Below are 26,800 nucleotides of genomic sequence, written 5' to 3'. Positions count from 1 at the left end.
ATATGTATGTTTTACATTCCTTTAAGAACATCTTTCCCCAAAGGATGAGAGACTGCTAAGACATGGAAACGTGGCTTGTAGATGAGTGGTGCATGGTAAAGCATTTAAATGAAAAGCAGGTACTGCAGGGCTGTACATTTACCCATCTTTATTAACGCACTTCTGGAGTCAGATATATATATATATATATTTTTTTTTTTTTTTCTTTTTAGAATCACTATTTTTCATGATTCTGGCTTTTAAGGGAAGAGATGACTACATTTTCTTTATCTTCAAGGAGAAGACGGTTACTTTCTTGAAAACGCCTTCACGGCTAAACCCGTCAGGATAACTGCTGATTTTAAGCCTCGTTTTGCGCTTGCGGCCCCTGGAGCACTGCCGGTCAGCCTGGGCTCCGGCGCGGCAGGGCCGCGGAGCCGCGCTCCCGGCCTGTGCGCAGTGCAGGCGCGCTGACAGGTGCTGGCTGGCGGAGCCCCGGAGGACATCGCAGGGAGATGCTGCGGCGGAAGAACGCCACACCCGCCCCTGCTGGGGCTCTTTGTCTCGGCCATCCCTGCTCCCCCTCCTCCTTTCCAGTCTTTGCTGTTCAAATACGCGGGTTGCCCAGCAAATTGAAACAGCCAGAGTACTACGCCCAGCCAAGCAGCTCCTTAGAGTTGAGGACTGGCTTTTAAAAGCAGGGCAAGGAGGCTTTGCAGTGCTGGGCTCATTTAGCTGCAGGCAGCACGGAAGGGAAAGGTCTTTTCTCTCCATTTAACCTGAAACAGGCGTTATTGCTCGCCTGGTGGTAAACATTATGGTTTCTGGAGAATTGATTCTGAATTTCAGCCCCACTGGAAAATGAAGATGTCTTCTTCTGTCTTTGTTAAAGGCGAGCTTGTTTTTTAATTCTTCAGGAAGAGTTTGCTAGAGAAATCTGCTGCTGCAGAAAGGGCTATCCGTTGTGACAGTGTCCTAAAGTGTAATGAGATACAGGAAAATATTGGATGTCACCGATCTTGATAATGTACTGAAATATTTTGTCGCCGAAGTTTTCCTGGCCAGAGGGCACTGAGGAAGGCCTGGAAGAGAGAGGAAAGATGTAGGCTGGACTCCACGAAATTCTAGATATTCCAGAAAGTCTGCAGAAGGGTAATCCCCTTCTTGGAAAGCTGCCAGGTTTTAAAAGAAGCATTCCCCCTGGTTTCTTCTTACTTTATAAGGAATAAAGCTTTGATTAGTTACCAGTATACTTTTTCTTTCAGTTTTATTGGGATATAGTTGACACACAGCACTCTGTAAGGTGCACAGCAACATGATTTGACTCATGAACATCATGAAATAATTACCGTGAAGTGTCTAGTGAACATCCATTGCCTTATGTAGATAAAAAAATAAAAGATTTTTCTTGTGATAAGAAATTAGAATTTACTCTTAGCCACCGTCATGTGTAACATAGCAGTGTTAATTGTCCTACTTGTGATGTGTATTGTATCCCTGGTGATTATTTATCTCATAACTGGAAGTTTGTACCCTTTGACCACCTCACCCAGTTCCTCTTCCCCTATCCCCTACTTTTGGCCACCACAAATCTGATCTCTTTTCCTATGAGTCTGTTTGTTTGGGTTTTTTTAAGTTTAATGGATTGACCTATAACACTGTTAGTTCCTGGTGTACAACATAGTGATTTGATATTTCTATACATTCCAAAATGATCACCACAAGTCTAGTTACCATGTGTCACCATGCAAACACATTGCATTGTTATTGACTATTTCCCCCTATGCTGTACATTTCATCCTGTGACTCATTTATTTTGTAAGCTACAAATATATTTTTAACTAATGCCATTAATATCCACTTAAATACAGAGGCTCTGGGCAAATAAATACTTGATAAATGAGTGACCTCTGGTAACACAGGACTGGAGAAATAAGATCATTTTCCCGCCTCTGTGTCTTTGGTGCTTTCTGCTGCCTTAAAGGACCTCCCGCCTTGACCAAGCCAGGTTCACTCCTCTTTATCTTTCTACATCACACTTACAAGAGGTTATTTTAAAAGACAACAGCCCAGTGTTGGCTACGGTGTGTGTGGTGAAAAAGGCGCCTTGCCCGCTACTGCACAGAGTGTACCTGGTTTTGTATTCTTGCTCAGTCACTCAGCCATGTGTGACTCTGTGAGATGCCACAGCTCTCCCAGCTCCTCTGCCCATGGGATTTCCCAGGCAAGAATATCAGAGTGCGTTGCCATTTCCTACTCTAGGGAATTTCCCCAGGTTTTACCTTAATGATAAAAAATCAGTATGAGCAAGGAATTACCCTTAAATAAACTTATTGTACCAAGAACCTCAGACAAAGATTTAGGTACCAGTGAATTAACTGAAATGTTAGTTTTATAATGGGTTTTGGCTGGACTCCACCTAGACTAGGAAATGAACGGAGCTTGGCCCAGGGTCTTGGTGTCTATTTAGCATGTGATGAAACGGAAATGGAGAGATTTTCTGAAGGAGCAGTGTGTCAAGATTAAAGAAAGTCATCATGAAAAACTTCAGACACACACAGAAGTAGAGTAACAGAATAAACTTCCATATAGGTATCACCCAGACTTAACAACTCTCAAAATTTTGCAACTTTTGTGCCTATTCTTTCATGTTCTTTGCTGAAGTATCTTCAAGCAAATCCCATTTATCATGCCATCTCTCCCAGCGTGAATTTAATATCTTTTATATTTTATTGAGCTTTCATGTTGTTTACCTTTGTATAGCCTTATTATAAACCATTTGGCAATATCTATCAAGACAGAAATTCATATGTCCTTTGAACAGCAATTCTACTTCTAGAAACTTCTTTGGAAGAAGTACTCACATGTATAAGAAACATAGGTACATCTTTCTGTTCACTGCAGCATTAATTGTAATAGTGAAAAATACAAAGTGTTCATTAGTGACTACTCCATGCTATGGAGTAATGCTAAGCAATCATTGAAAAGCATGAGTAGACCTGCATGTCCTGGCTTAGAATGATCTCCAAGAGTTATAGATAGATGGAAAAAAACAAAGAAAAAAGAACTTAGCTCTCCAATGTAACTTCTAATTTTCAAATGTTATTTTTGATGTCTCAAAACATTCTTAATAGAGTAGTAGTAGCTATATTATATGCCCAAAATAATAAAAAATAATAATTTGCTCTGCTGAATGCCTTTCATCTCTAGATTTCAAAGAGCATATATTATCATACCATTGAAGCCTTAATAGACTAAATATTTATTATGTGCACAAGAGATAAGATCATTTAAAATTTTGAAACTACAATATTAATTTTATAAAGGGATTTTTTGAACCAAAATCCATCTAATCTTTCAGAATTTTTTGAGGGTTAGATAATTTCATCCACTATAATATTTTCCCTAAATTACTCAGAGACTATATACTTTTTACAAAGGACTTTAATTTTGCCTAGCATTACGGCTAACTTTTAAGTGACTACGCTAGAATTATTTCTTCTGCTAAACATTTTAATATTATTAGCATAGTGAAATCCAGATGCCATATTACACCTACTGGGAATAAATGATATTTAGTTAGTTAGATAGGTTAGGTATTTAGTTAGGTAGGTATTTAGTTAGGTAGGTAGGTAGTTCGGAGAAGGCAATGGCAAGCCACTCCAGTACTCTTGCCTAGAAAATCCCATGGATGGAGGAGCCTGGTAGGCTGCAATCCGTGGGGTTGCTAAGGGTCAGACACGACTGAGCAACTTCACTTCCACTTTTCACTTTCACACATTGGAGAAGGAAATGGCAACCCACTCCAGTGTTCTTGCCTGGAGAATCCCAGGGACGGGGGAGCCTGGTGGGCTTCTGTCTATGGGGTCACACAGAGTCGGACACGACTGAAGTGACTCAGCAGCAGCAGCAGCAGGTAGGTAGTTAGGTGACTAACACTTGGAAGGAGACAAACAATCTCTGTTCTCCAGGTAATTGTCATGTAACTAAAGAAAGTCATCATGAAGTGTGTAGGAAATTTTGTGAAACAGTTTGATTTAAAAGAGAAAGAAACGGGAACAGATCATCTTGATTTTTGCTGTTGCTGTTCAGTCACGAAGTTGCATACATCTCACTGCAACCCCGTGGACTGCAGCACCCCAAGCTTCTCTGTCCCTCACTGTCTCCCAGAGTCTGTTCAGACTCGTGCTCATCGAGTCGGTGATGCCATCCAGCATCTCATCCTCTGTTGCCCTTCTCCTCCTGCCCACAATCTTTCCCAGCATCAGCGTCTTTTCCAATGAGCCGGCTCTTCGCATCAGGTGGCCAAGGTATTGCAGCTTCCACTTCAGTATCAGCTCTTCCAATGAATATTCAGGATTGATTTCCTTTAGGATTGACAATCTTGAACAGATAAAATAAAAATCTTGAACAGATAAAATAAAAATCTTTGAACAGATAAAATTAAATATTTTAACTAGACACCCAGAACTTTTGATAATAAGACAGAAAGAAAAAAAACCACTGGATTTCTATTATTATGAGAGAGAAACTAACAGTTTTGGAATGAATATAAATTTGAACCAATTTGTCCTTCAGTGAAACTCATATTGTTATATTGAACAGTCTCTTTCTTTAATGTGTCATGTGACATACTGTTAACCTGAAAAGTGTGGAACCTTAATGAAAGTTCCGTTTACATCTGAGTGGTACTCAGTTCTCAAGAATGAGAGCAGCGCTATCAGAAAGAGTTAAGAAACTCTCAACCTAATAGTAACATAGGATGATAATACATCTGTGACACTTCCGTGAGTGATTTGTATAGAATAATACTGACAGCACATACATCAGAATATACTAATAATATTGTCCGTATTAAGTTTAGTTTTATAGCTTCTTGAGTCTCTAGTTTTTGAAACCGTTTGGAGCGTCCCCTTTTGACTTTTCTAGGCTCAAAAACTGCTTATATAGTTTGGGAGTTTTACTTCTTAAACATTTGAAAAACTTAATTGTCAAGCGTTCTGAATCTCAGGTCTTTTGAGGAGATACTTTCTTTCTCCAGATATTTCCAAAGTTATTAAGTTATGCTGGTTTCGACGTCTTCTTGTGTCATTTTGGCAGCTTTCATTTTTGCATAAAGTGGTTTATTTTGTTGTGATTTTAATTTTTTAAGCAAAGATTCTACATTGTGCTCCATTATACTTTTAGTCTCTTTCGTACCTCTGTTTTGTGCTTATTTATTTACAGTTTTGTGGGTTTTTTTTTTTAACACTTTCACAGAATATTTATTTAAATATAAGTAACGGATAGTGAGGGCTTCCCTGGTGGCTCAGAAGGTAAAGTGTCTGCCTGCAATGCGGAAGTTCCAGCTTTGATCACTGGGTTGGGAAGATCCCCTGGAGAAGGAAATGGTAACCCACTCCAGTATTCTTGCCTGGAGAATCCCATGGAGGAAGGAGCCTGGAGGACTACAGTTCATAGGGACGCAAAGAGTCAGACATGACTGAGCGACTTCACTTTCTTTCACCTTTCAAGGGTTAATGCATATACCTGGATAGGTCTCCCTGGGTTGTTGGATTATGAGTGAGTCCTTCTTTATTCATATTTTTTTCAGACTTCACATTTTATTAATCCCATTTCACATTAAAAAGGGAAGACAGTCTTTGAAATGATTGCTTTGGAGGTTCACTCAATCATTTAATTTGTTAAAGCTATGCACTCCACCTATTATCCTGGGCACTTTTCTCTTGTCAGTGGTGTGGATTTTCACAGAACTGAAATTCTACAGTAAACTTTACTTGTATCAGATTTGAGCAGTTCCTCATGAGACTGGCATGAGGGAAATGTGTTCCAGACCCCAGGAACCAGCCTGTGCTTCTGCAACATTCTCTTAGAGGTGGCCTCTCATGGAGTCTCCTTCAAGAGTTCCTTTCAACCACATTTAGAAATATTATCATTATCTATTATCATTTATTATCCATTTCATTAACTCTATCTTCATAATGGTCATAATTATTATTTTGCATATACAAAGAGGTTTTTTTTTTATTAAATGGCTATATCTTTAAATTCTAGAACTTGAATTAGTACCTTTGCAAATCTACTTATTCACTTCTCAAGCACCGATAATTTTTTTGTCTTTTACTGTCTTGAGTGAGTGTGATCAGTTGTCTCTGACTCTTTGTGACCCTGTAGCCCCCAGACTCCTCTGTCCATGGCATTGTCCCACAAGAAAACTGGAGCCTCCTCTAGGGGATTTTCCCAACCCAGGGATCGAGCCTGCTTATTTAATGCATATTCTTTCTTAGATAATCTATTATCTTACATGCCTGAGAGGTCTAAACCTACCGTCTATGTCTGCTGACTCTTGGCTGTGATCAATTACTTTCTTATCAGTTTTATAACTTTTATGTGGACTTATTTTATTTGGACTTTTTTCCCTGTGAAACACCTTGTGGTCTGGGCTATGGATGTACCCTTCCAGAGTGATTTTTGGGTTTGGCTCTGGCACAACTTGAGGGGTATCTGCATCCCAAGATGAATTTTGTCTTATTATATCTTGGTTTGGCCTGAGGTTCTGACCACAAGAGTAGTGAAACTGGAGTCTCCAACTTGTATAGTACTCAAGGTTGGGTTTTAGAAATCTCAGAAAAGACCAATTTTTTTTTTTTTTCAGTTGGAACCTGTTAGGTGCAAACAAGTTTTATTTTCCTGCTCTAATTAACACTTTAACTAAGGATGCAAATCTTCAAAAGTTCTAATTCAAACAAAAGAAGTTGAATCCAATAGTTAGGGGTGGTGTACAAGAGCAAAGATAAGTAAATGGAAAACATGGGGTTAAATGTGGTCTATCTCCACCACAATAACAATATCAAACGTCTTGGTGGCAGCATATGGTTGTTGGCTATCACTCCATCCACTGAATGTTAACTGAAGGTCATTACCAAGCAGTGAGCCTGGACACTGTGATACAACACATAAGGGCTGAAGAGGAAGAAGAAAACTGTTAATTTTGTTTTTTGCTGATAATAAATGTATCTATGGAAATTCAAGAAACTCTACAGGTAAACTCTGGGAACTCATAAAAGCATTTGGCAAAGTTGTTAGATATTGATTAATATACAGAAATCAATAGTGTTCTTCAACAGCAGTACCAAATGACTGACAATGTGAATTTAAGAAAGACAACATTTATGTATGATCCCAAACTGTAGGGCTATCAGGAATACAACTCCAAAACATATGACATTGTCATAGAAAACATTTACTATAAGACATAAAGGAAGATGTAAATAAATGTCAGAACATAGTACATCCCTGGGTGAAAAGATAATGTTGCAGGAGCTTTAATTCTTCCCAAACAATTTATAAATTCAATATAATTCCAATAAAAATCTAACTCAACAATAAAACTCTCTTAAAGTTATTTGTGAAATTCAATGTGCTTTTCCTAAAATTCATGTGAGAAAGTAAAGAGCCAAGAACAGTATTTTTTTTTTTTTTGGAAAAGCAGTGGCATCAGGGGTCAAAGTGCAAGCAGAAGCTGAGAAAGGAGGATGGAAATACAAGAGAAATGGAGATGTTATATAGCCATAAAAACTGAAATGGACACAAGACTTCCCTGGCGACCCAGTGGTTAAGATGTCACCTTCCAAGGCAGGGGTGCAGGTTCGATCCCTGGTTGGGGAGCCAAGATCCCACATGCCATGGGGCCAAACAGCCAAAGCATAATGCAGACAAATTCAATAAAGACATCAAAAAAAAAAAAAAAGTTCACATCAGAAGACTCTTTAAAAAAATAAAATGGGCAGTAATGTAAGGGGGTGTCATGAGACAAAACCATCTAGAAACAGGCACAGGGGTATCAGGTAACGTAAAGGACAAAGATGGTATTACAAATCATTGGGAGAAAGGATGGATCCTTAAAACATGGCACAGCTACCATGGATTATTTACATGAAAAAGGATGCAATTAGATCTTAACTCCTTGCGGGCAGAAAAACTACACAGAAAAAGAAATTCCTGGTGGGTTAAAGACCTATTATGAAAAATAAGCTGTAAGCATTCTAGAAATAAACCCAAGATGTCTATTATTTTTAGTACTTTTCTATAAGCTTAAGATATTTCATAGATACACATTATTTAAGAAAGAAGTAACTAAACCAGATATTTGGAGAATTATACTATTTGCGGGGGAGGTTTCAGAAAATTTAAGGGGCAAAATATTTATGATGACCATAAAATAAACATTTTCCAATTTCTCTTGATTTAAATGGCCCTGAAGGCCAAAACCGAATATTCTGGACTGCCAAAGAATATTACTTGGCTTCGCTAACTCCCTATAAAATGGAGGAAAATAAAACCTACAGCACAGGGCTGTGTCTTTTATGTTTTTTATGATCTTCATAGTCAGGTCTTTTATGGAGAGAGGAAAAGAACCCAACTCAAATTTCCTTCAGCAAATAGAGGAAGTTTGGCTCACAGAGCTGGGAAGTTCAGGGGTGATGAGAGTGGAGCCATGCAGGGCCAGACACTGGTCTGAGGGCATCACACCCATCTACCCACTTAAGCCTCATGACAACACCAGTGAAATGGGTTCTGTTCCTGCTCTCATCTTACCGATGAGCAAAGGAATGCAGAGAAGTAAACAGATCACTGAGAGATAACTTGGGTCTTCACGCCCATGGCCTAGAAGGGAGGTGGGAAACACAGTTCTAATACAAATTTCCATACGCTTGTTCAGGGGTGTGCAGTGCGAACTGTCGTTCCATGTCTATGAAACCTTCAAGGTCTGAATTGCTCACTAACGTTTTAGAATGTTTGGGTAAGATGCAAAGAAGGGCTAAACTTTTAACCTGGTTTGATCCGGAGCAAACACAGAGACTGCATATCTGGAGGAAAGAACCCTTGGGAAAAGGGCAGGACGGCCTCTGGGTCTCATAGTGGTCTGGAGCTTACTCTGCGGTGTGGGAGCCCTCCTTAAGTTTATGAGCAGAGGCTAATACTAAAACAGCGAAAAAAGCCTGTGGGCATTTTAAGTGATGAGCCCAGGAAATGAAAGGTGGAAAACTTGAAGACAGGGCCAGCAGTTAGAACACTGTGTGCTGCCTTAGGATGACCCTAGATAAAGTTAGACTAGCTTAGAACCACAGGACTGTGGCCATAAAAATAACAAGAAGAGACAGATAAGGAAGGTATCATCATAGAACAACCAAACCGCACCTGACGACAGAACGGCGCAAGAGAGCGGGCAGAATGAAGGATAGTTCTGCGGTTTCAGGCCAGGTGATGGAGAGAATGATGTCATTGGAAAGAAAAGTTCCAATAAATAACAGGTTCTAGGGGAAAAAGGCCAGAATTCAATTTTAGACAAGTTGAATTCAAGATGATGGATAAGAAACTGTATCAGTTAGGATTTCTCCTTGGAAGCAACCAAAATCAATTCTGACTTAAGTGGCCAAGGAACCTTTCAGAGTAGGTCTGGGTAGTTTTCAGAGTCTTCAGGAGATCTGTAGAACCAGGCTGAGGGCCACCCTGGGACAACGCCCTGAGTCAGGGGCCCTGCGGTCACGGGTGCTGGTTCTTCTCTCCTTAGCCTCTTTGCCACCACTTCAGTCACGAGTACTCCTGCTTCCCAGCCCCTGCCTCCCTGCACCCCAGGCTCCTGACTCCAGGGCAGCTGGGAGAGCAAGCGTCTGGGTTTTCCAGCTTCTTAAGTGGGATGTAGCCTCTATCCCCTACTGAAGCTCATTAGGTCTTGCAAGTTTCCCAAGATATTAATAAGAGAAGAGTCATACGCTAGAAACCAAAAGAGCATCCAGGTGCAAGTTCCTATAAGGCAGTGGTCCTCAACCGTTTGGGCACCAGGGACCAGTTTTACGGAAGACAAATTTTATATGGATGGGAGATGCTGGGGGGATGCAAGCAATGGGGAGTGATGGGGAGTGGCAGATGAAGCTTCACCTGCTTACCCACAGCTCCCCTCCCACTCTGTACCCCCTTTCCTAACAAGCTGGAGACTGGCACCAGTCCATGGCAGACTGGGGGTTGAAGACCCCTGCTATAAGGGGTTCAGTAAGTTTGGACTGGAGCTCAGGGGAGAGGCTGGGGTTAGTGATATAGTGCTGGGTTTTCCCCAGAGTAGAGCTTCTTGGGCATGATGTATTAGATAGACAGATGATAAAGAAAGCTGAGCACCAAAAAATTGATGCTTTTGAACCATGGTGTGGGAGAAGACTCTTGAGCGTCCCTTGGACTGCAAGGAGATCCAACCAGTCAATCTTAAAGGAAATTAGTCCTGAATATTCACTGGAAGGAATGATGCTGAAGCTGAAGCTCCAATACTTTGGCCACCTGATGTGAAGAACTAACTCATTGGAAAAGACCCTGATGCTGGGGAAGATTGAAGGCGGGAGGAGAAGGGGACGACAGAGGATGAGATGGTTGGATGGTATCAATGACTCAATGGACATGGGTTTGGGTGAACTCTGGGAGTTGGTGATGGACAGGGAGGCCTGGCGTGCTGCAGTCCATGAGGTTGCAAAGAGTCGGACACAACTGAGCCACTGAACTGAACTGAACTGAGCTAGCTACATGATAGATAACTAGACAGATAGACAGTACCTAGACCGTAGATAGAAGATGGCCAAGAACTGAAGCTTGGAGAAACTTTGGAGGCGGCTGGAGGAGGGAAAAAAAGAGGTATCAGCCAAGTTGGAAAATTCATCAAAGGGAGAGAGAGCTTCTGTGGAGTGGAGTGTGCTGAGTAAGTATAGCACAAGGTGATAACCGCCGCTCCCGGGAAAACATCCAGATCTTTTCTAAAGATGTCGGAGTTGGCTATCCCAGCCATTGAAACAGCTACAGAGAAGTCGTGAGTGGGCGGTAAAGAAAGAAGGGAGGGAGTGTGGTCAGTCCATCAGTCAGCCCTATCGCGTATACACTGCACAGTCCCAGCCCAGCTATTTGTGCTGTAAAATGATTCATATGGAGAGCCCAGCTCTGGAGTGCTGCTTAGCAATTAGCTTCATGCACTTTCCTGAATTCTTAATGGTTTTTAGCCAGGGCCTGGGCAGTGAGGGCGCAGCCTCTATCAATATCTGAGATCTCTGGCTAAGTATAGATCTTCTGCATGAGCTTCTGCTGATGTCTGCCTGTCCGTAGACCCCGATCATGGCTTGTTGGAGGCTGGTTCACAGGGGAGGCACCCGGCATGCAATCGGGCAGATGGACTTCTTCAGGGTCCATAGAATTGGGTCTAGTTCTCCTGAATTCTGGTTGAGTAAGAAATTCCATTTGAACCTAAGATGCGGCAGTTAGCTGTGCTCTCTGGAATGGGCCAGAAAGGGGGCGAGGTCCTGGGGACAGACTTCAATCCCCTAGGGGTTTTCTGCTCATAGAGAGTAGTGTGTGTCTGGGTCTGGCCAGGATTTTGACTTTGAACAAAAGTGGACCAAAATCTTTTCATTATCTGAGAGGACCTGGAGAGGTGCTCAGTCCTGCAGGAGATTTCATCCAGGGCCAGGAACACACAGCCCAGGGTTAAATTTGAGATGCCCTTCAAGGCACAGTGGGAGAAGGAAATGGCAACCCACTCCAGTACCCTGGCCTGGAAAATCCCATGGACAGAGGAGCCTGGTGGGCTGCAGTCCATGGGGTCGCAAAGAGTCGGGCACAGCTGAGCGACTAACACTCATTATGCTTACTAACTTAAAGGCACAGTGGGAGGGAAGAACACGGTTTTCTGAGGGGACCCTATGAAAGTGCCACTGGCTCAGAGAAGTGGTTGCCACGGACTCCTCAAGGGTGTGGAGCGTGTCAGAGTCACCTTTTCATCCTTCACTGCCAGAACGGATAGCTCTTTTTCTAAAATTATTCAATGTGTTTATTCGGCTGGGGTCTGAGCTGCAGAGCTCGAGGGCTCAGTAGCTGTGGCGTGAGGGCTTCGCTGCCTCTCCACACGTGGGGTCTTAGTTCCCGGACCAGGGCTGGAACCCACGTCCCCTGCATTGCATGGCAGATTCTCTACCACGGGGCCACCAGGGAAGTCCCGACAGTGGGTAGTTGAGTGGCGGATCTCGTGGCTGAGCCCTGGGCTTTGCGTGGAGCGTGTCGAGGGCACGAGAACGCAGCTCTGCTGGGCCGGTGCGGGGAACTGCGGAGGCCGCGGCCCGTGGGGCTCTCAGGAGGGGCCTCTTGCAAGGGACACGCTCTCAGAAGCCGGCGCTGCTGCTCCGGGGACCACACTCGGGAAGTCCCGGCTGAAGGAAGGATTCCGGGGAGGGCCAGTGAACGTGCCCATCCACAGTTCGAGATCTAACTCGGCCAGTGCCGGCGGCAGCCCGTCGTGTGCTCTGGGCCCGGGCCCACCCGCGTACCTCGAGGGTTTGCCCGGCCGGGCAGGAGGCAATGCGCGAGCTCGGCTCAGAAACGCTCCTCCGTCACCCTCGCCTCCGTCTCGCGGGATGGTTTCTGTTTCCTCGCTTGGCCTAGTTCTGGTTGGAATTGAAGCCCTGCTTCATATTTAATAGAGGCTTCTGTTCTCCCTTCACGCAATATATTGATTCTTATAATTGGGCCTTTTTGCTTTCTCCCAAACTACATTACCCGCATTAACAGCTGGCTTAAAATGCCATTAGAAAACCATACGGGCCTTAGTGGAGGAGAAAAAAGGGAAATGCAGCTCCGAGAGCGCCAGCCCTTCCCGTAAGACGCTCACGGATGGGGAAGTCGGTGGGGCTGGCTTTTCTGCCTCTCGCTGGCTGCCTCCCCCCAGAGCTCTCTATCTAGCAGGCCAGCTGCTTATTCAACTCTGCTCTGCGGACCAGGACAGTCAGGATGCGGTGCCGGGGGGGTGGCCCCCTATGTTCTTAGTCTGCTCTTGCTAATGAGACCGCCATCCTGTGAGTCTGTGTGCACACCTGGGCACCACTCCGGGCCTTAGCTCATTGCATCGCGAAGTCAGAAAGGCTGCGCAGCCCTGTGGAAACTCTCTGGCTGGCAAGTCAGGTCTCCTTTCGGCAGCTCGCTTTTTATTCAGCCTCCCTGGACTTGTGGTTTGGTCGCTCAGTCGTGCCTGACTCTGCAACCCCCTGGACTGTAAACCTGTCAGGTGTGTTTGTCCGTGGGATTTCCCAGGCAAGAATACTGGAGCAGGTTGCCAGTTCCTTTTCCAGGGGCTCTTCCTGACCCAACGATTGAACCCACCTCTCCTGCTTTATGGGCTTCCCTGATAGTTCAGTTGGTAAAGAATCCACCTGTCATGCAGGAGACCCCAGTTTGATTCCTGGCTTGGGAAGATCTGCTGGAGAAGGGATAGGCTACCAACTCCAGTATTCTGGCCTGGAGAATTCCATGGACTGTGTAGTCCACGGGGTCGCAGAGAGCGCCTTTCCCGCGCTCCTGCTTTGCCCCAGGTCCCCTCTCTCTGTCTCACACATTGTGGGGTATGTATGTCAGTCCCTCCCTTCCCTGTTTGTCTGACCCTCCCCTTCCCTCCTTGGTGTCCATACATTTGTTCCCCGTGTCTGTGTCTCTATTCCTGCCCTGCAAATAGGTCCATCTGTACCATCTTTTCTAGATTCCACCTTTATGTGTTAATATACAATATTTGTTTTCCTCTTTCTGACTTACTTCACTCTGTATGACAGACTCTAGGTCCATCCACATTTCTAAAATAAATAAATAATCTTCAAACTAGAAAACAATGAAAGCCCCCTGGATGGCTCTCACGTGAAGCCCCGGTTGAGGACCATTGCTTTAGACCTCTGCTGTCCAGTTTGGGAGCTGGCCGTGTGGCTGTGAAGCAGTTGCTATGTGGCTGGTTGGAACTGAGATGTGCTCTAAGTATAAAATACACTCCGAATTTCGGAGATCCTGAGGGCAGTATGAAAGCAAGTCTGTAGAACATCTCATGGATGAATAAATGGTCCGAGGTCATTCTCAGTGACAGCCTTCCAAGTTTGTCGACATTATGAAACAGGCCCAATCAAATAAATTATAGAGTTTCTGAGAGGAATAAACATGGATTAGTATACATGTTCGCTGTGTGTGTGCGTTAGTCGCTCAGTTGTGTCCGACTCTTTGCGACCTCATGGACTGTAGCCCACCAGGCTCCTCTGTCCATGGGATTCTCCAGGCAAGAATACTGTAGTGGGTTGCCATGCCCTTCTCCAGGGGATCTTCCTGACCCAGGGATCAAACCCAGGTCTCCTGCATTGCAGGCAGATTCTTTACCATCTGAGTCACCAGGGATAATAAATTTCATATTTAGATAATAAAGATGGTTGCTTTTGCTTTTGGCAAACACATGAAAAGTCAACCTACAGTCTGTAAGGGGAGAGAATAGGAGCAAAATCAGAGTAACAGCAAGGCTTAATTCCTCAGCACCCTGTCCTGGCAAAGAGAAAGGCAAGGGAGCTGCATCGAGATTGGAGGGTCATGCCAACATGGAAAGAGCAGGGCACAGGGGTCGCTCCTCACCCCCCAGCACCCAGGGGACACGTTGAAAGAAAACCGGGGGAGTCGACACCCCGAGGCAAAGAGCCTCCACGTTTTCATTCATCATGAAGCAATGGTTTCTTCTGAAGATGCAAACCTAGAGTGTTGCAGAGACTGTAATAGCACTGAACCTTCACAATTAATGTTACTGCTTCTGGACTTGAAGTACTGGGGACATCTGAAGAGTCGGATGCTAACCATTGAAGCCACTTGTGAGTCAAAGGATTTTAGTCCCGGTAAAAACAATCCCCAACACATGTGAAGTTCATAGTGCGAAATGATCACGCCCCTGGGAGTGAGGAGCTGGCGTGGGGAGCACCAGCTCTGTAAGGCTCCGCCCTCGGGGGCTACTCAGAATGACTACCAGTGTCCTGCCGTTGGATGGAATCCAGGAAACGAGAGTTTTCCAGTTTCAGCTTTTTCCCCCTCAATTCCTGATTGTGCTGTGTGAAACAGTGAAACAGGGCAAGAGCACGGTCTGCATCCTCCCCACGGCCACATGCCAGGACACAACACCCTTCACGCCACGTACTTTATGTTCCCGGCCAACCCCTGCAACCCACTTCCGATAGATTTCTGAGCCACCCTCAGGGTGGGTGCCCTGCTTCCAGCACCAGCAGGGACAGACGTGTCCCCTACGGGCAACAAGAGCAGCAAGGTGATCAGGACTCTCTTCGTAGGAGCTCTTTTGATGAGCAGTCACCACACCAGGGACAGGAAACATAACGGCCTCACAGCCCTGAAGACATCTCTCTGGTGCGGGGAAAGGTACCTGCGATAAATGAACGGCTTCTGCCCGCATTTCTCTGGCTCGTTTTATGGAAGATCACAGTGTTGCACCTACCGGGTATCCACGGTGCTTTAATTTCCCCAGCTTCAAGATGCCACCCAAACTCCAAGGGCCTTTCACGGGCATAATGTTGAGCTTGATTACCTTCCAGCAGTTTTCTCTCCCTTTCCTTGTAGCTAATGGATCCGTGCTGCTCACAAGGCCAGCTCTTCTAGGGTCAGCTTCTTAATGGAACTGAGTCATAGGATTTCCTTTCATCCTTCTACACCCTTCTGGGAACATCTCTCCGACTTTATAGCTCACCTTCCCGACTCCCTTTTAGGAAACTTTTCTCTCCTGAATTCACGGGTCCAGAGGAGGCCAGTGGAGACCCGCCCATCACCGAATCATTTCTCCGCCTCCCGACCGTCATGTGTCAAGAAAAAAGTGCTGCCATTTAGGTGCATGGGTGCTGTTCGGCTAAAAAGAGAAGTAAAGGTGAAGCCACGATTCTTCACATTTTCTTTTTCTGCTTATCCTTCTCATTCTTGCATGACTTCTTGCCAAGAAACAAGGTAGACTTGCTTCGATTTTATTTTTTTTTAGTAACTTCCTTCCTCTGATAAATTCTTAATGGACGTGTATAAACTTAAGGGCCAGAGGCTGAAGCAATGACACCTCCAGTCAAGCCACGCACTGTCATTGCATTTGATGAGACGCCATTGGTCTTCCTGCATCATAAAGAGGTTATTCTGAGCAATTATATGCCAGAAAATTACACAGCCTAGAAGAAATGGATACATTCCTATAAACAATCTATCAATCATAAAGCAACAGAAAACTTGAACAGACCACCAGGAGTTAATAAAAAAAAAAAGAAGCAAATCTTTGCCACTGAACTTGGAAATAGCTTTTCACTCATTTTTTTATGTCTTTTCTTTCTCTCCATATATGAGACAGAATTAAATGTAATAGAATCAGGGGGAAATGATCATAAAGTCAATGAAATTCGGTCCTGCTAAGAGGGACTGCAGGCTTCCCAGGTGGCATGAGTGGTAAAGAACCCCCCTGCCAATGCAGGAGACGTGAAGGTGTGGGTTCAATCCCCGGATCCCGAAGATCCCCTGGAGCGGGGAAGGCCGTGACAACCCACTCCAATGTTCTTGCCTGGAGAATCCCATGGACAGAGGAGCCTGGTGGGCTACAGTCCATGAGGTCACAAAGAGTCAGACAGGACTGAAATGACTTAGCACACACACAAGAGGGACTACATCTCCAGTTCAGTTCAGTTCAGTTCAGTCGCTCAGTCGTGTCTGACTCTTTGTGACCCCATGAGTCACAGCACGCCAGGCCTCCTTGTCCATCACCAACTCCCGGAGTTTATCCAAACTCATGTCCATGGAGTTGGTGATGCCATCCAGCCATCTCATTCTCTGTTGTCCCCTTCTCCTCCTGACTTCAATCTTTCCCAGTATCAGGGTCTGTTCCAATGAGTCAGTTCTTCACATCAGGTGGCCAAAATATTGGAGTTTCAGCTTCAACATCTCCAGAGAGAAAGACTATTGTCTTTATCTTAATCTTTATCTTAAGCTCTAAACCTAGGATCTTTTCAGTGACCTCTGAAGCTGAGATGGTTTGGTGCTCACACTGCCCACAGTTTAAATGGGATCCACGTCAGGATCAGCTGCCGTGAGGCCTTCCGTCCACTTTTGTCACCCTTTCCTAGAATTCGGGCTCTAATGCTGTCATGTAGACATGTAAATGAGCCAGAGCAGAGAGGGGTGAGCAGGGCAGGTGAGGATGCTGAGGGCCTTCGAGGGCCGGTGGGGGAGAGCGGGGAGAACCACGTGAGCCTGGGATGGGGTCTGCAGAGAGCCCGGAGTACTTGTGGGTCAGTTCTCAAGCCCTCCCGTCCTTTCTGATAACTTGGTGACGAAACTATAACTTTACTATCAGGAGATGTGGTGTCAGCACTGATCTGTTTCAGATCTAACACATTTCCTGTTTTCGTAGCATCATTTCTTTTAATTCATATTTCTCTGAGGACGTAGTAGTTCTCATACATGTAAAGCCCTAAGAATTTGGAAGTAATCAACACCTGTATTTCATTCTAAATTGGAGCTCCATGTACCTGGAACGACAGGCTTCTTTTTTCCGGGAAAAATACTTCAAGGGAGGCAAAGAGACACAAGAATGGAGTTTGAACATCACTCTTCTTTGTTCTGGAGCTGGTGTGTTTCCTGTGCCCTGTTAAGACAAGTGACGCAGAAAGTGGGAACTGTGTCATCAGCCCAAATGCCTTGTTCTTTACAGAACAGACCATCCGTTTTCTGCCCCCTTTGGTGGGACTGTAGATGGTGGGGACTGAACCACTTCAGACCAAGAGCCCAGCCCAGCTCCGCAGCGTGGGAGACTCTTTACCGCCCCCTGGTGGATGAAGTAGGAGGAACACGGTCCCTGAGGGCTAAGGATGAAGAACCAGCAAATGGGTTAACTGGTCCCAGGGTGGAGGCTGGGACGCTGGGAGGAGGAGCATTATGGGGTGGATGGGGCGCAAGGAAGTGGGGGGTAATTGGGCCCCTCCCTTGTCAGACCCAGGTCCTTCATAGTTGTGTTCACTCCTTTGGCCTTCCACTTTGGCTTACCCTTCCTATCCCAGGGTCCCCAGCACGTCCCATGTCAAAGGAGGGGTTCCTCTCCGAGTTAACTGATGCGGGATGAGCCTCCAGCTCGTCACACACGGTCCAGCTGTCTCGCTCCCAACGGCATCTCCTCCCAGACCTGTCTTCCCACTCCCGGCCATCTCACAGCTTATCCGTCTTCTGGACGGTGGTTAGCTAGGAGAGTCAGTGAGCTTTCCAATTAATTTATGTCTCTCTCTATATATGCAGTGATTCTTGAAAATTTGATCTGTTCCAACCTTCTAATATAATTGTCATTTTTGGAGCCTGGATTATTATTCGTTGCTGAGTCCTAAACGTATCTTTGCTTCCAGACCTTTATTTACCTGCTTTTATAATATCCCATCGATGTTAATTGGAAGGCAACTGACATTAAAAATTGGGCCTTGGGTGCTGTGGAAAAAGCCTGGGATTCCAGCTAATAAATTGGTAAACCTCTCTCTTTTTTGGCACTTTTACCCTCTTTCATTACTGGCAGGCAGTTCAAGAGCGTATTGTCTTTATCTGGTAAAAAACATTGGCTAGAATGGTGTCCCGATGAGGCTCAAGTTACGGGCTAAGAATGAAGTAGCGACATTTTAATCTGTGGACACACTGCTACACACAGTGCGTGGTAACCACCTCGGTCGCAGGAAGGGCAATGACGCAGTGGGTGTTTCAGAGTAGTCTACGGGGAAATGTCAGGCACTACATCAAACGCAGATCTTATAATATAGATGCTTAGATTTGGAACTAACTTTAGAAATCGCAGGGCTTCCCTAGTGGCTGAAACGGTAAAGAATCTGCCTGAAATGCAGAAGACCCGGGTTCGCTCCCTGGGTTGGGAAGATCCCCTGGGGAAGGGAATAGCAATCCTTTCCAGTATTCTTGCCTGGAGAATCCCATGGACAGAGGAGCCTGGCGGGCTACAGTCCATGCGGTCGCAAACAGACACTACTGTGCGACTATCACTTTCACGTTTTAGAAATCACCTTATCTATTCTCCCATCTAGTTTAGGACCTCATGCAACTATTCCTGGTTGGTGGTCTGGCCACCAACCTCCACTTTGGGGACCAAGTTGAGGGCTCACTACCTTCACTGGTTGTTTGGTCCATGGTGGGAAACTGTATTTTAGGGACAGAAGTGGCAACTTACTCCAGCATTCTTGCCTGGAGAGTCCCGTGGACAGAGGAGCCTGGCGGGCTACAGTCCATGGGGTCACGAGAAGCTGGACACGGCTGAGCCACTGAACATGTTCAGCCCATGGGGCCTCATTTTGAGACAGAAAGCACGAGCTCATCTTTTCTCACTTCTGTCACCGTCATCTCTGAATTCCCTAAACCCAGCCTCATCCTGAACTCCAGCAGCGGAAGGTGCTGTAGGGTGACTGACCCTTTCCACAGAGTTGTTTCAAGTCACTTTGGCAGTAGGAGGAGGAGCGAACGGGGCTATTTCTGACTCTCTGATTATTGTCTTGAAGGCGCTTGTGTACGGGAACTTGGGAGGTGGTTTCTGGGGAAACTAGGTTAGGACGATTCAGGTTTGAGTGCTTCAGATGCTTCATTCCCAGGGAAGAGCAGACAGACAATGGGCTATGTTCAAACAAGCTGTGTTCAGTGGCCGAGTTCTAACCCCTGCTCCCTCTGATATTATTTTGGCTTTAATGCTTAGGTCAACTCTAGGAGGTGAAATAGCGAGAAGGAAACGGACTGCCTGGAGACAAAGCACTTTAGGATTTTACCGGTCGGAAAAATGAGCAGGAGTGACAGAGATGAGCGGGGAGCCCGAACCCTGAGCACCAGGGAGGGCTGCTCCTGCTCCCTCCTCCGCTGGGCGGCCACTGTCATCACCCACTCACTCAGCAGTGCTTACTGACAGATTACTCCGGACCAGGTACACAGTGATGTACGCCGCCGAGTCACACAGCTCCTTTTAGAAGATGAAAAGAGGACGGTTGCCTAGATGGGATCTATTTTCATCACTTGAAACTGTTAGTCATTTTTGGCAAAGGAAATCGTGGTGATGGGTCAGCCAGATACTACAGCGTCTTTCAACCTTTGGTAGAAATTGTCAGGGAAGCCATGCCAAGGCAGAACGGAGATGGAGACAAATCTTTAAGCTTAAAGGCTATTCTTCCCCGCGTGTTAGCATGCGGGCTGCCATGCAGTCTCCACTGTGTCTGTTGCCTTCTGTGTGTAATGACGTGAACCCCAACTGAGGTGGCCCAAATATTAACTGCGAACTCTGTTGGGCTTCCAGGTTATTTTCTAAGCTGTGTCTGTAATGTGAGATTGACGTGAAGACAGAAACTCCCCTGTCTCTGGCCTCCAGATCTTGCCTTTGCAGCTAGAGAAGGAGATGAGTAAGCGGGTTAAAGGTGCTTATTGGAGGGACTTCCCTGGAGGTCCGGTGGTTCGTGCTTCCGCTGCAGGGGGCGAGGGTTCAACCCCTGGTCGCGGAACTAATATCCTGCATGCTGCATGGTATGGCCAAAGAAAGTTAAAAATTAAGTTAAAAAAAAAGGATGCTCCTTTGGGTCTGATCAGGTAGTGGTCTGTCAAGAAGTAAATCTGGAAGCTTGAAGTCTTCTGTTAAGCAGGGAAAAAAAAACCCAAACTGAATTAGAATGTAAGAAGCATTCATGGACAGCTTCTTAGGTCAAATGAAAAAGATAGCATGAAACCAACAAACCTTATGTATTCCAGACCCTGTGACTCCGCTTGGCAGTTTTAAGAATACGTTTTTTTTAATCATAAATTATATTATAGCATAAGATGGCCCCAGTGATCCTTACCTTCTGATAGTCACATTCTGTGGGATTCCCTCCCCTGACCTTCGGCTGGAGCCAGTGAATTGCCTTCTACAGATGTGACTGAAATGGTGGGTGTCTCTTCAGAGGTGAGGTTCCCAGGAGAGCTGGACTCCTGCCCTGCTCTCTCGTGTTCCTGGCACTGTCCTGAAGCCAGACGTCCGGATGTGAGCTTCCCTGCAGATGGCCCAACATGACAAGGAGCCAGGGGAGGCCAACAGCCAGCGAGGAGCTAAGGTCTGCAGGCCAGTGTCTTTGAGGGATGCCCACACGAGCTTGAAACCAGAGCCTCTGGGCTGAGCCTTCGGATAAGACCTTAGCCCTGGCTGACTTGGATGGCAGCCAGTCCTGAGCCGAGGCGCCCAGCTGAGCCTTGCTTGCCTGGCTGCTGAATTTGTTTGGTTGTGTGAATGCTGTGGACATTTTTGAGCACTCATCTTTTGGTGAATATACGCACCCTTTTTCTGTTGGATAAATACCTACGAATGGAATTACCGGGTCACGGCATGTATTCAGATTCAGGAGACGCTGCCAAAAGCTTTCCAAGGGGCCGTGCCCATTCACACTCCAGCCAGCGGTGCCCAGGGCCAGGCTCTTCTCTCACTGTTTTGGCAGGACTCTGCTGCATTTCGGTTCAGCACAGGGCCAGGTGTGCCATGAGATTTTAATGGCATTTTTTATTAACAGTAATACTAATGGGAAGAATAATAGCAGCAAAGGTAACCTCTTGCATACCTAATTATCTGATGTGTTAATTTTCAAAAAGCAGTATATAGCCGGGGCTTCATTATGTATTATCACTTTATGTGTAGTTAGCACTAATTGAACAAAGTATTAAGCACTGCCGAGAACACAGAGGTACTGTGGCTGTCCTTAAATTAGATTTCTTACGGGACAACCAGTATTAACAGAGAGAAATGGTTGAGGCAGAACACTTTTATATTATGCTTTCAATATTTAGGCTATTTAAGTGAGCTTGGGCTTTTTTTTTTTTTTAAGCTTAAATTTCCCAGATAATGACCTTCATTTTCTGCTTAACATTGCTAGTCAGGAGATCCTGGAAGCCTATTGTTTTTCATCATAGGGAGCACTATTCTCGCATTATACCAATTTTTCAATTTTATATCAGTAATAACATTTTGTTGATTTATATGGGTTTTTAGCATTGTATACTCGATAAAGCTAATTGGGATATTATTGAAGATATCTAGCATTTCTTTTAATGATCTGCATAAAAGCAAATTTCTTTATTAGAGTCATATTTTGTGAATTCATGGTTATAGCCAAGAAAAAGAATTACACTCATGAGCTCAGCCTTGTGTCCGTAATAAAAGCAGTGCACGGACAATCAAGTTTGGCAGCGGTGGTCAAACACTGAGGGCACCTCGGCCTGGACAGGCCTCGTCAGGGCACTGAAATACTTGGTGGGTGTGTGGACCTGTCACTGAACAGTCCCTGGGAGAGGGGACTGCCCTGGTGGTCCAGTGGTAAGATTTCACCTTCCAACGCGGTGGGTGTGAGTTTGAGCCCCGGTTGGGGTGCCTCGTGGACAAAAAGCCAAAACATAAAACAGAAGCAATGTTGTAACAAACTCAATAAAGACTTAAAAAAAAAAACAAACCTGCAAAATACAGATGTTCAAATTTGAAACAGGGCAATGTAAGCCACGAGAAACTAGCCCCAGAAAACAGTGAAGGAGAGGCAAGTGATAAAATATCACTAAAACCAGGAGTACTTTAAAATTAAAAGTGTCAGTCACGTTGGACTGTTTGTAACCCTTGGGCTGTAGCCTGTCAGGTTCCTTGGTCCATGGGATTTTTCAGGTAAGAATACTGGATGGGTTGCCCCATTTCCTTCTCCAGGGGAATCTTTCCAACCTAGGGACTGAAACGGCATCTCCTGTGTCTCCTGCAGTGGAGGCAGACTCTTTACCCCTTGAGTCATCAGGGAAGCCCCTCCACAAAATGTAAAGGATAAGCAAATGATAAAAAAATCATCAAAAGTTGGAGACTAAGTATGTCATTATGGTAGGAAAATATTCCAAATCCATATTAATGCCATGGTTTGTAGCATAAAGGCATGCTCTGATGAGTTTAGGGATCCTCTCTGGGGAAAGGTATGCACAAAGGTACGGATACGTCATCTGCTTTCTGAGGACGCGGTCGTGTGTGGGGCTGGTGAGCACGGCCGGGACCTCCCAGACCGTCCTGCCAGGGACCCTGAGGACTCACCTGGATATGGGTGGGCTTTGGATGGTGCTTTGATGCAAGATTCTGCACAAAAACCCGGCACGCAGCTATGGCACAAAGGCCTTTGCAAACAAGAGTCCGGGCAGGAGGAAGGCTACTCATGGTGCCCACTGGTGGAGTCCTCAGGACACATTTCTAGAAGGCAGGAATGGTCCAGAGCCACTTCCATCAACTGTGGCAGGAGAGTGACATTCCTTTTTTCATGAATAATTTCCAACTCATCTTGGACCAGATATCCAGGTTTTAAGCCATTATTGGGCTTAAACCTGTAATAGTGGCCACAAATTTGGGGTTTAACTATAGCTGGAATAGGAAATGGCAACCTCTCCAGTATTCTCACCTGGAAAATTCCATGGGCAGAGGAGCCTGGCTGTAAATGGTAGGACATGACTGAGCAACTAAGCACATAGTTAACAGAAAAGTGAGTTACTTTATTCCACGTAGTTAGAGATAAATCAGTATAGATCTGTGTGCAAATCAAGGCATTTTTGAATGTTCAAGGGGAACAAATGGCATGTAGTTTCATGACCAGGCTATTAACTGTCCCTGGTGCTTCATGGGAAAGATGGGTTTGGGGCTGATAGGGAACTGACGTCTCTTTGAGGTTCTCCGTGGAACTGTCTTATTTCCCAAGTTTTTGAGAAAGAGCAATGCCATCCTCATCGTTGTGTCTTCTCTCTCAACTTCAAGTTATCCCTAACGGTATCCAACCAAACGCTGATGGGGATGAGGGTGAGGAAAGGCCCAGAAAACCATAGGCTGAAAGTCAAGGTCACCTGCAATGCAGGATCGCATACGCAGAGCACTTAGTCCAACAGCCTCAGAAAGGAGAGCTGTCGACGCTCTTCCTGCTTGAAGGAAATGCTTAGGGCTGGAACTTCATCTTTTCTATCTGAAAAATGTGTAGAGTTGCAGAGTGTGTGGTTAACAACCTCTATATATTTGAAGAGATCTAGCATGTGTCCTCCCAGGTCTAATAGGTTAAATATTGCCAGTCCCTTGAAATCTTCCTTTTAGGCTATGACGTCTTAGTTTTCATGTCTAGTGCCTTGGTGGAGGGACCTGGAAGCTGAATCCAGCTAGGACAGTTGATGGAAACATCTGCTTGTGGCTTCTCCAGTTCGGCAGTCCCAAAGAAGCTGAGCTTTTATACAGAAGCTCATGACTTCTGTGGAAAGGATTTCAAGAGACAATAAGTGAAAGCTGCCCATCTCCCTGGGTCTGAGAACCAATGTAGTTCTTACTACCACATTCCATTGGTCTGAGCACCAGAGAGCTAGCCTAGAATCAAGGGGAGAGAAGGAAAGATGACCAGCTTTCAATGAAAGGAGCGACAGTGATCTTATGGCTATTCATAGTCCACTGCCTTAACATCAGTTCTGTTCAGTTCAGTCGCTCAGTTGTGTCCGACTCTCCGCGACCCCATGAATCACAGCACACCAGGCCTCCCTGTCCATCACCAACTCCCGGAGTTCACGGAAACTCATGTCCATCGAGTCACTGATGCCATCCAGCCATCTCATTCTCTGTCGTCCCCTTCTCCTCCCGCCCCCAATCCCTCCCAGCATCAGAGTCTTTTCCAGTGAGTCAACTCGTCGCATGAGGTGGCCAAAGTATTGGAGTTTCAGCTTTAGCATCAGTCCTTCCAATGAACACCCAGGATTGATCTCCTTTAGAATGGACTGGTTGGATCTCCCTGCAGTCCAAGGGACTCTCAAGAGTCTTCTCCAACACCACAGTTCAAAAGCATCAATGCCTTAACATAAGAAATTCTAAGTCTGATTGTAATTTTTATCATGCAATACTTTCCCACTGTCCAAACCAGAAAGAAGAGGAAAGGACCCTTTCTTGGGTGTTATAGGCACTTGCTTTTAGTAATAGGAAGTACTCATAAGGACCCCTTCAGTTTGAATTAGTTTTGGGGTGGTAAAACATTGCTTAGATAATTACTGAAGTCCTAGAACTGTGATTAGCTTCAAAATTAACGAGAGTTCATGAATTGTATTAGCAGCAAGCTTACCAAGCATCTTTTAAAAAGGTCCATTGTCTTTGAAGCTAAAAAATGCTCCCGAGCTCTTGGCAACAGAGGTGAACACAGTCTCCTAGTAACTTTTCTTGTTGCGACTGAGGTGCTTTGTCTCCCTTCTCATCTATGTGTTGTAGGTTTCTCGTTTTCATGCGTCTGTAGAGATTTATAAAGGCAAAACCAAGTCTAAATGAGGTGGAGAGATTTGCCTCTAAGAGAGAGATGCGCACAGCCCTAGGAATGAGCTCTTGGGTCTTCAGCAGTCCCTGCCCATGGTAGTTACTTGGATTCTCAGAGGTGAGTTTCTAGGAACTTGTCTGTCACCCACAGGTATCTGTTTGTGTGATAGATGGCTCCCCTGACGTGCTTCCTATCCCACTTTATCTCCTGGGAACTTGTTGTTCGATCACTGAGTCGTGTCCAACTCTTTGTGACCCCATTGGCTGCAGCTCACCAGGCTTCCCTGCCCTTCACTATCTCCCGGAGTTTGCTCAAATTCATGTCCATTGAGTCAGTGATACTATCCAACCATCTCATCCTCTGTCATCCCCTTCTCCTCCTGCCTTCAATCTTTCCCACCATCAGGGTCTTTTCCAATGAGTCAGCGCTTCGCATCAGGTGGTCAAAGTACTGGAGCTTCCATTGAATATTCAGGACTGATTTCCTTTAGGATGGATTGGTTTGGTCTCCTTGCAGGCCGAGGGACTCTCAGGGGTCTTCTCCTGGGCCCTAAAACATTTCATTTCCCATCCCTGAACCAATCATAGGCACACCCTGATCATCTATCCTGAGACTAAATCATGACCTGAGTTAGACACACTACCCCACCCTCTCTTGTCCCTCCTGGACCGGCTTGTAGTTTTCAGTTCTGAATCCAGTTTTTAAATCGGCAGCCACTTTTAGCCTTTCTCCACCATACAGCCTAGAAGAAACAGATTCTTGCTCCTGGAAGAGCTCCGGCTCTGACTCACACCTGCACTTCTGTGGCTAAAGTCTCCATAGATACTCTCAATGAATGATCCCAGGAATCATTCCTATGGGGAATACGAAGAGCCCGCCTCTTCCTGCTGAATGCTCACCATCTCATCAGGCTGCAGCAACTCCAGTTCCCCGGAAGGGCTGGACTTTCTCTCCTCTACGTGAGCTCTTCTCTGTCAGATGTTCTCCAGCTTACCTTCCAGTCTTTTGTTTAAGATGCACCTTAAATCTTTCCTCCAATATGCTTGGAGAATTACGGAAGGCTTTTCAGGCGTCTTTTTCTTTTTATTTCCATGGTACTCTGGACATGCCTCTATTAACATACCTATCTCCTTCTAATTGTAGATTTATAAATACGTACTTTATTTACATATCTGGCTCTGCATCTGGCTTGTGAACAGGGAGCATAGACTCTTTATCTTTGAATCTCTACTCTGATGCTTAATGGTCAATAAATACTTGTTGAATTCATGCTTGCATACAATACTTAATGAATAATGGATGGTAAAACGAATGGCTGGAATAAAGGATGGATAGATGGTTGGAGAAGGCAATGGCAAGCCATTGCAGTACTCTTGCCTGGAAAATCCCATGGATGGAGGAGCCTGGTGGGCTGCAGTCCATGGTGTCGTTAGGGTTCGGACACGACTGAGCGACTTCAGTTTCGCTTTTCACTTTCACACATTGGAGAAGGAAATGGCAACCCACTCCAGTGTTCTTGCCTGGAGAATCCCAGGGAAGGGGGAGCCTGGTGGGCTTCCGTCTATGGGGTCACACAGAGTCGGACATGACTGAAGTGACTTTGCAGTAGCAGCAGCAGCAGCAGCAGCAGCAGATGGTTGGAAGGCTGG

General features: G+C 45.3%; 1 long non-coding RNA gene across 1 annotated transcript; it reads right to left on the bottom strand.

The window, feature by feature from the left end:
- Positions 1-168: 168 nt before the first annotated feature.
- LOC148774228 (uncharacterized) lies at positions 169-26,633 on the bottom strand. The gene is made up of 3 exons (XR_016036019.1): positions 24,966-26,633; positions 17,358-17,473; positions 169-1,061 (listed from the first exon to the last, which is right to left on the bottom strand). It is a non-coding gene; the product is annotated as an uncharacterized LOC148774228 (long non-coding RNA).
- Positions 26,634-26,800: the final 167 nt, after the last annotated feature.

The sequence above is a fragment of the Moschus berezovskii genome, chromosome 23 (assembly GCF_049115385.1).
Source record: "Moschus berezovskii isolate FMDL1 chromosome 23, NW_MosBer_1.0, whole genome shotgun sequence".
In the NCBI taxonomy this organism is placed as follows: domain Eukaryota; kingdom Metazoa; phylum Chordata; class Mammalia; order Artiodactyla; family Moschidae; genus Moschus; species Moschus berezovskii.
This window is presented reverse-complemented; position numbering and strand designations above follow the sequence as displayed.